The sequence below is a fragment of the Adiantum capillus-veneris genome, chromosome 29 (genome assembly GCF_014529385.1).
Source record: "Adiantum capillus-veneris isolate H3 chromosome 29, ASM1452938v2, whole genome shotgun sequence".
NCBI classification, from domain to species: domain Eukaryota; kingdom Viridiplantae; phylum Streptophyta; class Polypodiopsida; order Polypodiales; family Pteridaceae; genus Adiantum; species Adiantum capillus-veneris.
Window position 1 is genome coordinate 127,998,281 of NC_140959.1, and position 17,884 is coordinate 128,016,164.

The following is a 17,884-nucleotide window of genomic DNA, read 5'->3' on the forward strand; positions in this document are numbered from 1 at the left end:
GCCCAATGATTTCACAACACCCCTATCCCCTAATAAACACACACCTAGACTCCCAATGTGTAAACAACTCTTGTCCGTGCCCGGTCTCGACCAACCCCAACTACACACACCCAATCACAAAGCATATCATCATGGCTTCAACATTAACCCTTCAACGCACCTTTCTCTATATATTGGCAATTCAAAATTGATCAATAACCTCAGACCTTTGCAAATATCTCTAGCATACACCCAATCGACACCCACCTTGCATACTCAATTCCCACACAAGGAATACTGACACACGATACACAAGTAGATAAAGATGACATGAATCCGACAGTAGAGCAAGGAAATATCCTGGAAAATCCTTCCGAAAGTGTATACAATATGAAGATGTATCTCCTAACTCGACGTGACCTTGATGAGCATGGCAAGCCTTCCCTTCTTCCTAGTGTGTACCACCCTTCAAAAACAATTTGAGGCAGACCCTTTAGTTATACTCCCTCCCTTGATCTCCAAATCTTTGTAGCGCCACCCTGTTGGTACCCGCGGCCTCTTGGCTCTTCAAGACCCTCCTCACGGCCTGCACATCGCATGCCGCCTTTGCTCACTTCCATCCTTTGTTCTTGGTGGCATCTGCAAACTTTAGTCCTCTCAATCTGTAGCAACCAACGCCCGTTCTTCACCTTGGCGGCCTCCAATTTCCTGCACTTTGGCCAGCTCGAACCTTTCTCTATTGTTCCAATCCTTGCCACTTCTGGCGGCCTCCCTTGCTCACGTACAGCCTTTCTCCACTGTAAGCAGCGCCACCTTGTGGCCCTCAATCACCTGTCAGCCCCCGACCTTCCTTGCTTTGGCCACTAGCGATATTGCTAGTGGTCCCCTCCTCTGCAACTGGCGTCCCCCCTTCAGATTACCATGATGCCTTTAATATGTTCACAACCTAGATGGAATCCTACCCCACACAACTGGCCAACCTGCTTGCCATGCAATTGCAGCGCCGTGCCACCTTTTGCTCTCTGGCCGCCTTTACTTCTGCAGCTCTGAGTCTTTTTTGCCACTGCCCTTTGCAGCACTGGCCCCTTTTTTACTGCCATATGGTGCCCAAGTCTACAACCTCTATCCAACTGACCACTTTCTGGCTCGCTTCTATGCAAGAACTGCCTCGTCAGGCAGTCTGGCAACCTTACCATGCAGTAGAGTTCGTTTTTTTAAAAACCCCAAGCCAACTTCTAGCTTTACCTTATTAAAACAAATCCGTGTGGCATACTTTCCCACGTTCTCGATGACTTCAGTTGCTGCGACGATTAAATTTAACTCCAGATCCCTTACCCTTGATTATGCTCAATAGTCGATGTCAAAACAACTCCAATCAGGCACCCTTCAATTCCTTTCTCCAAATGCCTTCTACTTCAAGGCTCCCGACACTAGGGAAAAGCACTACCATTACGAGTGTTGACAACCTTGCACCACAACTTCTTGACATGGCCTCCAATCAGAGGTTTGCTAGCCTTCCTGGTATCCAAAGAGCTTCAAGCTTGTTAGAATGGAGTAGCTCTCTGCATACACATCATAGCTCCAACACCATTGGGCAATGATTGACTAATTGCTTCCATATGGCATACTCTTCCACCAAGGGCTTCAAATGCAAGTCTATAAAGCTTGAATGGTAGAGAGCATCAAGAGCTTGATCTGCTAACTATCACATTTGGCATACACTTCACGACAAGGTCTTTTGTTCTCTGTATCTAGCACCTGCTCAAGCATTTCCCCATGAGGTGACTGATTTCCACATCGCTGCTACTGGCACTTCCATGGGTTGACATAGATTGGGTGCACCATCATTGCCCACCCCCTCATTGAGCATTCATGTTGCTCAACCATAGTATTATTTAGATAAAATAAGTATGTATAGAGAGAATGATATAAAATAGCTACATAGAATGCATAAGAAAATGGATATAATGGCTATATAGATGGGGTAGAGATAGAGAGAAGAGCATCTGCTGCATCACACTCCAGGATCAAATGGAAATCCATAGGCTCCCCTACACATGATGGAAACTCCACCTGGATAAAATAAAACATTGGCCGTGGCCATCCATCTGTAAAGCATGCATATTGAAGCCTCTCTTTGCACTTGTAGGCCAAAAGACAAATGACTTTAACTTCTCTTCATAGCATAATTCTCTAGCACCACGTATCCATAATCGTTCATGCCAACCATTAGCATACTTTCGATCACTTGAAGCACCTAAACCATAAGTAGCTATCCTGACACCTGCTCGAGAACCCTCCATATCATCATCTTTATCATATGAGCACTAAAACCTGCATATTACACTTTGGAAAGCAACCTGCAACAACATATCTATCAATATCTATCAATACAATAGCGTGGAGAAGTAATACCCTACCAATTGTCTCAACCTACTGCATAGCCAATTTTGTATGTGATCCTTGCAAACCTGTATCCAAATCTTCTTCGATGGGTGCTTGGGTAACCGCCACAAAATCCCCCCAATAAGCTTCAAATCTATCAACAAAGGCATTGAAATTGGCAGTTACGTTTTGTTGCAAGCCTTTGATCTTTGCATCTGCTTCCGAGGCCGACACCACCTTTCGATACCTTTGTAAAAATTGCTCGCGAAATCCAATTCAATTCCGCTCGTGTGCATCTTCTAAGCCATCGAACCAAGCTTTTGCTTTACCTCGTAGCACCAAAGGTAGAGTCTAGAGCTTTGCTTCATCACATGGAATCCATAGTACTCTCAACATGAATAGCTCAAAATCAGCAATCCAATCGTCTGCATCTTCATCTCCTTTGAACACCGGACCAAATTCCTGCTTCATCTTGATTTTCGGGAAGAAGCAATAAGTGGATCCTTAGTGGGGCCACACAAGATGGAAAGGGGGAAATGAGAAAACCACCAGCACACAATCTGAATGACTCTATATAGCCCTGCGATTTCACAACACCCCTATCCCCTAGTAAACACACACCTAGACTCCCGATTTGTAAACAACTGTTGTCTGTGACCGGGTGTCTGTGATGGGTCCCGACCAACCTTCACTACACACACCCAATCACAAAGCATATCATCATGGCTTCAACATTAACCCTTCAATGCACCTTTCTCTATATATAGGCCATTCAAAATTGATCAATAACCTCAAACCTTTGCAAAAATCTCTAGCATACACCCAATCTATGCCAAGCCGACATCCACCTTGCACACTCAATACCCACACAAGGAATACTGACACACGATACACAAGTAGATATGGATGACATGAATCCAACAGTACAGCAAGGAAATATCTTGGAAAATCCTTCCCACGGTGTATACAATATGAAGATGTATCTCCTAGCTCTACGCGAACTTGATGAGCATGGCAAGCCTTCCCTTCTTCCTAGTGTGTACCACTCTTCAAAAACAATGTGAGGCAGACCCTTCAGTTATACCCTCCCTTGATGTCCAAATCTTTGTAGCACCACCCTGTTGGTACCCGCGGCCTCTTGGCTCTTCAAGTCCCTCCTCACGGCCCTGCACATCTCATGCCGCCTTTGCTCACTGCCATCATTTGTTCTTGGTGGCATCTGCAAACTTCAGTCCTCTCAATCTGTAGCAACCAACGCCCGTTCTTCACCTTGGCGGCCTCCAATTTCCTGCACTTCGGCCAGCCCGAACCTTTCTCTATTGTTCCAATCCTTGCCACCTCTGGCGGCCTCCCTTGCTCAGGTGCAACCTTCTTCCTTTGTAAGCAGTGCCACCTTGTGGCCCTCAATCACCTGTCAGCCCCCGGCCTTCCTTGCTTTGGCCACTAGCGATATCCCTAGTGGTCACCTCCTCTGCAACTGGCGTCCCCCCTTCAGATTGCCATGCAACCTTTAATATGTCCACACCCTAGATGGCATCGTACCCCACACAACTGGCCGACCTGTTTGCCATGCAGCTGCAACGCCCTGCCACCTTTTGCTCTCAAGCCACCTTCACTTCTGCAACTCTGAGTCTTTTTTTCCGTGGCCCTTTGCAGTGTTGGCCCCTTTTGTACTGCCATATGGTGCCCAAGTCCGCAACCTCTATCCAACTGGCCACTTTTTGGCTCGCTTCCATGCAAGAACTACACTCGTCACGCAGTTTGGCAACCTTACCATGCAGTAGAATTCGTTTTTTTTAAAACCTAAGACAACTTCTAGCTTTAGCTTATTCAAACAAATCCCTGTGTGGCCTACTTTCCCACGTTCCCAATGACTTCACGTACCACGACGATTAAAAATAACTCCAGATCCCATACCCTTGATTATGCTCGATAGTCGATGTCAAAACAGCTCCAATTTGGCACCACTCAATTCCTTTCTCCAAATGCCTTCGACTTTGAGGCTCCACACATTGAGAAAAGCACCACCGTTACGAGTGTCGACAACCTTGCACCGCAACTTCTCGACATGGCCTCCAAACAGAGGTTTGCTAGCCTTCCAAGTATCCAAAGAGCTTCAAGCTCATTAGAATGGATTATGTCTCTGCATACACATCATAGCTCCAACACTATTGGGCAATGATTGACTAATTTCTTCCATATGGCATACTCTTCCACCGAGGGCTTCAAACGTATCTATAAAGCTTGAATGGTAGAGAGCATCAAGAGCTTGATCTGCTAACTATCACTTTTGGCATACACTTCACGACAAGATGTTTTGTTCTTTGTATATAGCACCTGCTCAAGCATTTCCCCATCAGGCGACTGATTTCCACACCGTTGCTACTGGAACTTCCCTGAGTCGACTCAGATTGGGTGCACCAACGTAGCTATCATAGAGAGCATATTTCAACTACTATTAGAGAATAGAAAAGTCAAGAGAAATCAAGAATATCACATGTAAAATATGTTTAACTTCGTCTTTATTCTCTAGCATCGTAGATTCATAAGTTCCCTATCTCCTTGCAAGAGTACTTTTGTAGACCATCAAGCAACAATGCTCTCTCACCACTGTATCTTTAATTATCTCAAGCAAGCTTGAGCAACCTTGTTGGTTTGTGGGCTAATTATTAGTAGCATACACAAGGTTTTAAGCTGAATTAAAATCATAACCACATAGCAATTGGTAGCTTGAATCGCCGTCAGGCTACACTCAAAGGTAATTGGAGAGTTGATCAAAAAATTCAGAGGAACGATTCTAAGAACAGGTCGTTGCATTTGCATCCAAATGTGGTATCCTCATGAAACCAGGACAAATACAATCACCTAGAGCACATTGACTTCTAGATATGCCCATTATGGTTGTGGCAAAGAATGCATTGTCATCGTGATGCAAGCACCTTGAATATTTTCCACCTTATGCAAGACCTTCACATGGTTTAGAGATTTAGATGTGCAAACACTTTTTTTTTTCCAACATAGAGTGCTCTCTACCAAGTGCATGCATTCACCTACTTTGTATCCTTGATCTCGTTCGATTTACATTCATGGGTTGCGATCACTAGTCAAGGAAACGCTTCATCAACCCCCCCTCTAGCTTTGCCTCTCTACAAGTTCATTGGAGTGTGGCTCCGATCATGGCCTTGCATGGACTTTTAGTTTAAATGACCCAAATAAAATTGCAAGAAACAACGAGGGACATGAGCCTTCCACTCATCTGCGTACATGCGTATGAGTAGAGGCATCTTGTCTCCTTTAATGTTTTCCACACTTGCATTACGTTTTTTGCTCATTGTAAGAGCCGCATCCCACCTACCAAGTGTAGCGCAAATGATCAGGAAGATCTTGCCCCGCCTTCTATTGTGAGCCTAGAGATTAACATTTTTTAGTGATTCATGACCTACATTTTTTGTTTATATGGGCAAACAACACCTAGACTTGACTTACATCACCTTTATGAGATGAGCCAAGAGTGTAGGTTCTTTCTTGCTAGAGCTCACAATTGGAAAGAAGAAGGGGACCACGAGCCCCTTGATCATCCGCGTGCACGCGGATGATCACGGGGCTCATGGTGCACGCGGATGATCAAGGGGCTCATGGTTCCATTCTTCTTTCTAATCACAAACTCTAGCATGGGGGGGCCAAAGCATGTATTAGTGGTCCAAAGAGTGTTGTCTTGGACACTACTTTAATAGCAACTTAAGGATCCCAATTTCATGTGTCCCGTATGAACATACCAACCATGTTGTATATCGTTGGAAATCTTTTGACAAGGAGAATTCAATATTGCAATGTTGGAAAAAAATTGATAAGATTTGCATAAAATTTACCGTGTCCTACTTTTTGCTAAGCCAACCACAAAAAAGTGAAATAGTGGTACCACCAATACATGCTTTCACCAGGGGACAATTTTCATTTGAGGTTCTCAAACATGTGCATGCGAGGCAATATGGGGCTCTTGCCCCTCCTTTTTGGCTTCAAATATAAGCTATAGCACAAAAATATTTCCATTTAAGGTTCTCACACATGAGAGTTTATTGCATTTGGAGATACTAATGCTGGAATCTTGATGGCATGTGGCATTAAGGAAGATACTGATATGGGCATAAAAATCCAAGATGGAATACCTTAGATGACTTGTATGTCACATGTGGTGCATGCACAACCCCACTCTTACGCATGTTTGCCATTATACAAGAAGCTAATAATACCCTATCCAGAAAAAAAAGGGGGGGATCCAACCCCCCCTTTTTTTAAAGATTGGGTATCATCAACAAGCAAAACGAAGAAGCTGTAGGGTGTTTTGAGCTAATATCAATCACCTTTGCTTTCATACATTATGCTTGGCACTACTTGAGTTGACATGTATACCAAATGCAATCACCTAGCTCAAGTTTAATTAAGAAGTATGAGATCCAGTCAATTTTGGAAAAATAAAAGAGAGCTTTGCAGAGTAGCTTCTTAAATCTCTCTCTCTCTCTCTCTCTCTCTCTCTCTCTCTCTCAGAAGTCAACAACACTTGGTTGTCGGTTAGAAAAAGTGGCCCGATAGATTTACAGTTCATGGATTGTGTGAAGAATAAGTAGTCAAAAGTTCAATGCTCACATTTTTATTAGTGCTTGATTGCACAGAAGGCTTGCAATCTGCCTGTTTGATTGTCGCAGCCAGATATCCATTGTCAAGAGGCAGGAAGAGGTGTAAAAAAGGGGGGGAATTATGGATTAGTCGGGCTGCATAGTATATAATGTCAATGCCAATGCGGGTGATTGAATATATGTGTCAGATCCCTCACTAAGATAGAGTGCTTCTTCCACTTTCATTGTGCCCCCTCATAGTTCCTTCCTCATCTCTGCATACGGCTCTCCAAACATGTCCATCTATTCTACCACTCATCGGGTTGAATGCAATGGCAATGTTGACATTGCAGTAACAATATAGAACACACACACACACACACAGAGTCTCTCCACGGTGATCTCTGCTAATGCCTTAAATTAATGGAAATAGCTATTGCTTGCCCCTCACAAAGATGACAAACTCTCAGTTCCTCCTATCTGTGATCAGTGCAAGCTTTGAGAATGGCTGGACAACAATCTCGATGTTAATATTGTGACAGCCGTGGAGTTCAATGATGTTCCGTAGTTGAATGCACAAGGTGTTGGCGGGTTTATCAAATACTACCAAGCAAGAGGTATGTATGGGAATTTTCTGGCGTGATAGTCGCAAGTTCAAGGGGAGATCATTGTAAAATCTAAGGCTTGTCTCAATGGTGCAGTGCAAAATCTCACCATATTTGTGCTTAGAATTTCCCAATCAAGACTAATGAATTAGTGACGCGAAGAGAGAGAGAGAGAGAGAGAGAGAGAGAGAGAGAGAAAGAGAGAGAGATAGATAGTTTTATTATCGTCCTCGGAGGTCAAATATGACCTATGGGACCAAATGAGCATGTCACGTGATGTGAGTGGAGGTCATAAGTGACTCTCAATGCTAAAAAATGGTTGAAATGAGCGTCGCAGTGGAGAGTCCACATCGTGGTTGCGAGAGGAATGTATGTAGGGAGAGCGCATGACTAAATACGTGGGGAAAAGAGGACCTAATGTGGTCAAAATCGGAGCACTCAAGTAGTGTGTGGTACTCACTCTCTCGCACTTGACAAGGGCATAAGGTGCAAATTCAATGAGACTCCTTGCCAGTGCCCCAATGTCTTGTCTTGCAGCATAGAGAATGGGAGCTAAGACGAATGGAGGCAATGGTGCAGATCGCACTCAACGGGATGGGCTCAAGGATGTAGGGAGGGGTTTGGTTACCTCATTTGGAGAAGAAGAGAGATTTGTAGTTTGGGGCAATGTGTGTGGTGTAATGGCTGAAGCGAGAACCTCGGGATTTCTCCCAAGCCATAATACATTGGCGTTGTAAGAAGGCCTCATTAACTTGGGGGTCAATTGACGCATCCTTGACCAAGTGACATGCATCCCATCGTCCAAACCATTTCTCGATGTCAAGCATCCACCCCGAACTTAGTATTTTGCTCTTGCATGTCTTTTGGACTTTTTGGCTTGCTTCATATGCGATTCTAGGAAGTCGATGGAAAGGGCTATGTTGTGTCTTAAGCATGTACTCCACAACCCTTTGCATGCCCAAGACCTCAATGAGAAGCGATCCGGACTCAAGAAGTAAGAGCATGTAGGGTGTTTGTGTCTTGACTTGGAGAAAGTTGGTGAGAAAACACTTTTGGACATTCTAAAACTCTTTCCAAATAGACTTCCTGATGATTCCACCCCACACCTCCACTCCATAAAGAAGCACTGATGTCACCAATGTGTCAAAGAGGTACTTTTTGAGAGCCCAACGCTTAATCTCTCTAGCATTGCACATGTTCTCAAATGCATAATAAGCCCTCTTCCTGGATTCCAAGCTACGCATTGCACAATCCTTCCATTTATGATTGGATGGAAACTCAAGGCCAAGGTACTTGAAGTGATCTACCACTTCAAGTTGCTCATTGTTGTATACAATGCATGGATTTTCATCATTGAGGGTCTTTACAAGTATAAACTTGGTTTTGGAACCATTCACGATCAGCCCGTTATGTAGGCAAAAGCGTTCCAAGACACTCATAAGATTTTGTGCATCGTCTAAGGTATGTGTCAAGAGCACTACATCATCAGCATAAATCGAAAGCCGAAAGAGGGTTGGGAAAAGTGGGCATCCTTGTTTGACACCAATGGTGCTTGCAAAAAATTCTGAAATTCCATCTCCCATACGTTGTTGGGCGCATTTCTGACACCCTGTTTTTTGTAAATTTGTACATACGGACATGACACCCAATGTCAAAAGGGCATGTGGGCTTTCTTTTTGTGGGATTTTTAGCTTGATTTAGCAGCCACATGTACATGCACTGCAAGTCGCTAGTCTAGTGACAGCAGCTGTCGGGCTACTATAAGTGCCCGTGAGTGAGTTTTTTTAAGTGAGACTTGTATATAACTAAAACGCATGTACAAACTTTAAAAATTTCAGAAAAATTTCATAAATTTTCAGGTTTTATCTCGTTGTGTCTCCTTAGTGCTTTTGGATGTAGTTTTTTGCCCCGACTAGCCTTCTCTACGTATAGTCGTGCTGGGCAACTTTCTGTTCGCGTCAATTTTTCTCATGGAGGAATATGGAATCAATTCTGGTCATCTTAAACTTTTGTGCCAATCATTTTTCAATCTGTTTTCCAAGATTTAAAGTACCCCAATTGGAGTTGTGCTCTTCAGGTTACGACTAGTTCTCTGCAGGGTTATGACTATGGAAACCTAATGGCAAATTGTGTGTAGATAGATTCGGAGGGCATGTATCTATGAATTGTGGAATTTATGTTGAAGTTGTGGGTTTGTGATATTTGATTGTGAAAGGAGAGGCTCTTGTCTTCATATGCATTGGTCAACGTGTGCTGTAAATCTATGCTTTGGCAGGGTTTGGCTCCTATCTAACATAGTCTCTTGGGTGGGCGACGGCTAGTAAATTCCCAAGGGTCTACTCCTATTGGACTTGTGGTGTTTCAGAAGAATTTTTCAAACCTTTTGGTTTCTTGTAGTTCTCTTTAAACGCTCTTGGGTGACATCGCTATAGAGGTGTTTCAGTTTGCTTGTTTCCCAACAGTGTTTTGGTGCCCGCCACCGAGGAATCGCTTCACGTTACCTTCAGTTTACAGGTTTTAGAAAACATGGCATTTAATTTTCCGGAGTTTAGTAGGAAATAAAATGAAAGTTCCAAAGGTTTCATTGAGAGAATGGAGTTTGCTTGCCTTCTTTTGACAAGCAAGACCCAGCGTTGGTGCTACGAATCTTCTACTTCTGTTTGAAGGGAGATGCTAGGGAATGGCTGGAAGGCTATGAAAAGGAGGTACAATCAGCCCAACCTCCTCAAGTTATGACTTATGAAATGGTAAGGCATGCTTTTCTTACACACTTTGAACAGGTGGAAGACCCGCAAAAGGTATGGCAGTCTATTCAAGGCTTAGTACAAGGTGAAGGCCAACAAACCATAGAAGACTTTGTGAAGGCGTTCAATGCATTATGGAAAAAGTTGTGTACATATTTGAGGGCTGAAATTCCTCCAGCCATGTTGAAAAAGGACAGGTTTCTTGCAAGCTTGAGGAGTAACCTACGCTTGAAGGTAGAGCTTAAGCAGCCAAGGACCTTTGAGGAGGCAGTTGAAATCGCAAAGAATAAAGAGTGGAAAGCAGAGCATCTTCGTCAACTTGGAATCAATGTCGAGCCAAAGCTTGAAGTGAAAGCGGTAGAGAAACCAAGGGTCCTCATCATGGAGCCATGTTATGATCAACAAGCTTCTCATGATGTGAATGCTTTTCGCAAGGAGATGCAAGAGGTTGTAGGTCTTATAAAGAATCTTAGTGTGCATATGATGGGAGGTGCAAGAGATCAAAGTTATGGATATGGACATGGTTATGGAAGCAATGAGGGTTATACAGGTGGTAGAGGAAGAGGCATGGCTAGAAGAGGGGATATGTTTCAATGTTACAATTGTGGTGAATGGGGTCATAAAAGCCCTCAATGTGACAAGCCAAAGAGAATGGGTGGCGACATGTTTCCTCTTCCTCCACAAATTCCCTCGAGAGCTCAAGATTATGGTACTGAGATTAAAGGGGAAGTAGGGCCAAGCGGTTTGACAGCTAAAGAGAAGGGCAAAACAAAAGTGGTAAGCATAATCCGTTTGGAGAATAAAGAGGAAGATTTGGGAGCTATGGTCATGCCTATAGGTAAGAGGGTTACAAGAGATCATGACATGAGTGATTCAAGTCCCAGCCATAAAAGAGGGAAAAAAGTGGAAACAGGTACAAGTAAAGAGAAGAAGAAGAGAAAACCCAGCTAACATTACAATGCATCTGACTTTCCTTTAGGAGAAGCTCAACCAAATTATAGTCTAAGGGCTGATTTGGTGGGTAGAAATGCTGATGTTACCTTTGGGAAACTCATGGAGATGTGTCTCAAGTTAAAGAGGCAATGGAAGCATGTAGTCAACCCCATAAGGAAGGAACCTGCAAGGGGGTCAGTGAGAGTCTTGTCTTTAAATGAGCTACCTGATATATGTTCTACTATGGATGTATGGCATAAGAGGAAGTGCATTGGATAGGCTTATATTGATGGAGGTGCACAGGTATGTGTCATTACTCAAGTTTGTGTATCAAAGTTGGGACTCAACATGGTGAAGAATTCAGGTTTTCACACAAAGCTTGCCAACCAATCAAGGGTGAGATTCTTGGGAGTTGTAAAGGACTTGGATGTGGATGTATTTGATGTTAAAGTGCTGGTCAATTGTCATGTTATGACCGCAGGTATTGGTGCTTTCGCTCTCATCCTTGGAAGACCATGGTTACAGGAAACCAAAGCTGTACATGATTGGGGACATGGTACCATCACTCTCTACAATAGAAGGGGTGATAAGAAGAGGTTTGACATGGCTAGAAAGCAATATTTGGATGCTGATTTTGAGAAAAGTGATGAAGAAGAGTCCTCAATTGAAGAAGAAGACAATGGGGATGATGGCAGTGAAGTGGAAGATAGTAGCGATAGCGATCTAGATGTTTCCTCCTTGTTTCTTGAAGAAGAGCATGATGAGAAACAAATATGTCTTGGCCTTATGGAGAATGAGGATATCTCTAGTTCTTATGAGAAAATTGAAGAGCTGATGCAACCCAAAGTTCAAACTAATGTCAAACAGGAGCTGATACAAGGTATGTTGTCTCCCAACTTGACTAGTCATGAGAAGGGTGAGTACCTACATATGATACAACAATTTCCCCATTTATTTATCACTTCTTATGAGGAAATTAGAGGCTTTAAGGGAGAGTAAATTCACATTCCAATCAAGAAAGGAGCTCAGCCCATACGCCAAAAGCTAAGAAGAATGGGACATGTACAACTTAATACTTTAAAGGAAGAGGTAGACAAGCTTCTTGAAGGAGGTTTCATATGTCCTGTGAATACTGCAGAATGGGTGAGGCCTGTTGTTGTCACTCCCAAGAAGGATGGAAAGTGGAGGATATGTGTTGATTTTAAGCCTCTAACCGCAACCATGAAGAGGGATCCATACCCTCTTCCTTTCATAGATGACATACTTGATTCTATTGCAGGGCATGAGAGGTATAGTGTATGTGATGGATTCTCTGGATATTTTCAGCTCACCTTGGCTTTAGAAGATCGAAAGAAGACCAAATTTATCACACCATGGGGATGCTTTTGTTATTGTGTGCTTCCTTTTGGTCTTATGAATGGCTGTGCGTGGTATGAAAGTGTGTCAACAAGGTGTTCTCTCCCTTTCTTGGCAAGTTTGTGAAGGATCTTATTGATGACTTTTGTGTTTATAGCTCTAGAAAGGATCATTGTGTAAAGCTTGTGATGGCATTGAAGCAATATGATGAAAGTGGAGGTCAACTCAACCCAAAGAAGTGTCATCTTGCTCAACCAAGAGTGAAATTTTTGGGGCATATGATCTCAGAGAATGGGATTGAAGCGGATCCTGACAAAGTGAAGGCTTTGGTGCTCCTCACATCACCTAAAGATACAAAGAAAATTTCTACGTTTATTCAAAAGGTGAAGTATATGGCAAGGTTTATTCCTTTGTTCTCTCAACTTCTTTATCCTCTACAATAAGTAGCAAGGTTGGATCCTCTACAATGGACAAATGAATGTGAAGAGGTTTTTCAAGGTATCAAAGAGGTTCTTGGTTCTCTTCCTACTATGAAAGCTCCTAGTTGGGATAAGGAGTTTTATGTGAATCCATCAGTAGGTGAGGATGCTATTGGAGCTATGATTCTTCAAAGAGGTGACAATTCCCACTACATGAAGCCTATCTATTGTGCTAGCAGGGTGAAGATAGAGGTGGAAAGAGTCTACACTGAGGTGAAGCTCATCATGGTGAGTGTGATTGATGCATGTAGAAGGTTTAGGCACTACTTTCTCCCTAAACCATTTACATTCCTCACTAGCGACACTCTTTTACCTCAATTGGTGAATAGCCCTACTTTGTCAAAGAGGCTCATGAAGTGGATTGTGGAGCTAGAGGAATTCCAATTCTCTTTTCTTGTTGAGGAGAGTACAAGGGCTACATTGGCTGATTTGCTTACTTATAAGGAAAGCCCTCTTCTTCTTAAGGAAGATGTATTGAAGAGGAAACACATGGAAGCTCCTGACATAGACAATGCCTATCTATTGTTTTTTGATGGATCTTACAGGAAAGTGCATGGTGAAGCTTTGAGAGGTGTTGTATTTTATGATCCTCAAGGTGCGTTGGTAACTAAAAGGAGTTTGAAGCTTACAGCACAAAGCAACAATGAAGCTGAGTATGCTACCTTGGAAAAAGCTCTCAACCTTTGCCTTGAGCTTGGCATCCGTCGTGTGAGGGTAAGAGGTGATGCTCTTTTGGTGGTTAAGCAAGTACTTGGGGTGTGGCAAAGTAAGAATCCAAGGCTGAAAAATATGTGTTTTCAAGTGAAGAATCTTCTTAAGCATTTTCAAGCTTGGAGTTGAAGGCATGTGGACAGGTCTCAAAATGAAGAAGCACATGGTGTAGCGCAAGATTAAATTGGGCAATTGTATGTGATAAGGACTGATGATCCTCCTTATTTGGTAAGGGAATCTTTAGAGAGGGAGGAAGAGTTTCTACAAACACGTATGCTTCCATCAGAGTTGGAGAAGTAAAAAAAGTACGCCTTCCTACGTCGTGCCAAAAGGTATGTGCTACTTTGTGATGCCTTGTATATGAAGGGGGTTGATCTTGTGATTGATGAGAAAAGTGCCTTGGAAAGAGGAAATTTACAACATTTTAGAGTAGAATCATGAGGGGTCTTGTGGTGGTCACTGTGATTCAAAGATCACTTTGCATAAAGTATTGCAGGAGGGGTATGTGTGGCCAAGAATTCAACGTGATATTCATCATTGGTGCAAGTCTTGTAAAGAGTGTCAAATCATGAAAAATAGGGTTCTCAAATCAGAAATTAGAGGCACCACTGTGGCTTATGATGTGTTTGAGAAGTGGGGTATTGATGCAATAGGTCCTCTACCTATGACAGCTAGAGGCAAATGTTACATACTTACTGCTGTTGACTATCTATCCAGGTGGGCCAAAGCCAACGCTGTTAAGCACATCACGAGTAAAGATGTTTTCTTATTTATATATGAAGATATTTGTTGTATATTTGGCATTCCATTGGAGTTACTTTCTGACAAGAGCCCAGGTTTCAGGGGAGAGCTGGTGGATTATCTATGTGAGAAGCTTTATGTGCATCGCAGGTTTACTACTCCATATTATCCCCAATGCAATGGCATGAATGAAAGGTTTAATGGAGAGCTTATAAGGATTCTTGCAAAGATGACAAGAAACAATGTGAAGTCTTGGGATGTAGAGCTACCTTGTGCTCTATGGGCTACAGGACTTCCATCAAATCAGGTAGTACTGGTTTCTCTCCCTTTCATCTAGTTTTTGGCAAAGAGACTTTACTTCCTATTGAGGTGGAGATACCAGCTTTGAAGATGATGCTAAAGCTTGAAGAAGGGCCCAATGATGCATTGAACAAAAGACTTTTATATTTGCAATATGTACAATTGGATAGGTTGTTGGCTTTTGAGCATTATGATGAGCAGGTCTTGAAGAAGAATCAAGCAAAGGCAAATGAGAAGATAAAGGACAAGGACATCAAGAAGGGTGACATGGTGCTTCGTTACAATAGTAAGCTTGAGAGAAATTTTCAAAAGAAATTTCAAATGAAGTGGCAAGGTCCTTTCTTGGTCTTAAACCGGCTTCCAAATGGCACATATCAGCTTGCTGACTTGGATGGTACCCCACATAAAGCATGTGTGAATGGGTACAGGTTGAAGAAGTATATTGCAAGGTTCATGATTGTGATTGAGGATGAGCGTTCTTTTGAAGAATTTTTTGATCATGTCGCTAATGATGAAGATGGAGTGAAGACTCTGTCATGTGGTTTACATGATCTCTTTTGTGCTGTTGATCATGAATGATTTAGCAGGCTCGGGTGTTGCAAACTATGTTGGGCGCATTTCTGACACCTTGTTTTTTGTAAATTTGTACATACGGACATGATGCCCAATGTAAAAGGGTGTGTGGGCTTTCTTTTTGTGGGATTTTTAGCTTTCTTTAGCAACCATATGTACATGCACTGCAAGTCGCTAGTCTAGTGACAGCTGTCAGGCTACTGTAAGTGCCTGTGAGTGAGTTTTTTGAAGTGAGACTTGTATATAACTAAAACTCATGTACAAACTTAAAAAAGTTCAACAAAAGTTCAGAAATTTTCAGGTTTTAGCTCGTTGTGTCTCCTTGGTGCTTTTGGATGCAGTTTTTTGCCCTGACTAGCCTTCTCTATGTGTAGTCATGCTAGGACAACTTTCTGTTCGCGTCAATTTTGCTCATGGCGGAGTATGGAATCAATTTTGGTCATCTTCAGCTTTCTTGCCAGTCATTTTTCAATATTTTTTCCTAGCTTTAAGGTTCCCCAATTGGAGTTGTTCTCTTCAGGTTACGACTAGTTCTCTGCAGGGTTATGGCTATGGCAGCCTAGTGGCAAATTGTGTGTAGACAGATTCGGAGGGCATGTATCTATGAATTGTGGGTAGACAGATTCGGAGGGCATGTCTTCATATGCATTGGTCGGCGTGTGCTATAAATCCGTGCTTTGACAGGGTTTTGCTCCTATGTGACATAGTCTCTTGGGTGGGCGACAGCTAGTAAATTCCCAAGGGTCTACTTCTATTGGACTTGTGGTGTTTCAAAAGAATTTTGCAAACCTTTTGGTGTCTTGTAGTTCTCTTTCAACGCTCTTGGGTGACATCGCTATAGAGGTGTTTCAGTTTGCTTGTTTCCCAACAACGTAATTGACATATCACTTTTTGGTAGATGCGAAAGACTGCATGCATAAATTCTCTCGGCACTTGAAGGCTTTGCATACATCTCCAAAGATTTTCTCATTGTACCATGTCAAAAGCTTTCTTGAAATCCACAAAGCAACAATACAACTCTTTTCCTTTCAATCGAGACGCTTCCATAAGAACTCAAAGAGTGACAAGGTGATCAATGGTGCTATGATGCTTTCGACAACCTGTTTGGCCAAACGCACATTTGCCAACCCATTCACTTATCTTCATCTCCATGATACATCCAAATAACTTTGCCATCATAGAACCAACCATTATAGTGTGATAGTTGTTCACATTGTTTACATCTCCTCCTTTGTGCAAAGGTCTGATCCAATTTGCACTCCAATCATGACGTATATCATGCTCAAGTGCAAGATTAAACATATCTCATATCCAATATCGTGTTTTTTTGCTTGTCCGTTTAATCATTTCAGCCTTGAAACCTTAAGCAAGTTTCTCAAGTGCGCGGCATACAACTTCAATGGTAAAGATGGGACACATAAACGGAAGGGAGCTACAACACTCCATCTTATAAACATTGGCTTGCTCATAGAGGTTCTTGCAATGCATATACATATCCTCAAGAGTCAAGTCACCAAAGCTCTCAACGCGCTTACCTTTTAGATTTTGCCAAAACTTGCCACATGCATGTGCTTTCTCTTGTGCTAAAAGAAGTTTTTTTTTTTGACTTCCAAATTTCTTTTCTTCTTTTGAACAAGTGGTCTGTATATGTGTGAATATTCCAAGTAAAATTCCTTGTCTTTGCTTGCATCCAATCTTAGAAAGTGTTTTCGAGCTTGACTACATTCCATGTCAAACCATTTCTTCTTGGTGCTACCCTTCTTAGACCTTTTGCAAAACATGTGTTTCACCAAAAAGCATTCCTTCGCACAAGAGCAAATTACTTGTTCCACTTGCATTCTAATGTTGGGCTCTGTTGATGCTCTATCATGCTTAACATATAGTCAATCACGCTATCACCATTGTGCTTTCTACATGTAAAGTCATTGGTGCCTTTCCATAGAGATACACCATTTGCAATGAGCATACCGGTACTATTGCACGTATGTAGAAGTGACTTTCCATAGTGATACAGTTCTTTTTCATCATTAGAACTTTGATTATACATGTATGAGTCATCCATTCTTCTTGAGACACGCGGAATGTCGACTTGTTATGTGTCATGTTGTAACATATTTGTGCGAGCATTCATGTCTCCAAAAACAATGACTTCACCTTGATCTTTGTAATGAGAAATTTCTTCCTCTAGTTCAACAAAGGGCTGATCTCTATCCATATCCAAGCGAGCATAAAAGTTGGAGTCATAGTGAGGAATGTAGCAACCAGCCGCAAACATGACTTGATCATTTGGTGGGCTGATTTTCAATCATAAGTAGCAGTTATACTTATCTTCTTTGACAATGGAAACATCTTTCAAACCCTTGGTGATCTGTAGCCTCAAGAGAAGAGCACAAATCCCTCTACGCATTGATGTAAAGACATAATTTTTTTGTGTAATGGAAGGCTTTGCTGTAGCAACATCTCAA

At 42.4% G+C, this 17,884-nt stretch overlaps 1 long non-coding RNA gene across 1 annotated transcript; it reads right to left on the reverse strand.

Moving 5' to 3' along the window:
- Window positions 1-322: 322 nt before the first annotated feature.
- On the reverse strand, window positions 323-3,996 carry LOC147419913 (uncharacterized). The gene is made up of 2 exons (XR_015187170.1): window positions 2,451-3,996; window positions 323-2,339 (listed from the first exon to the last, which is right to left on the reverse strand). It is a non-coding gene; the product is annotated as an uncharacterized LOC147419913 (long non-coding RNA).
- Window positions 3,997-17,884: the final 13,888 nt, after the last annotated feature.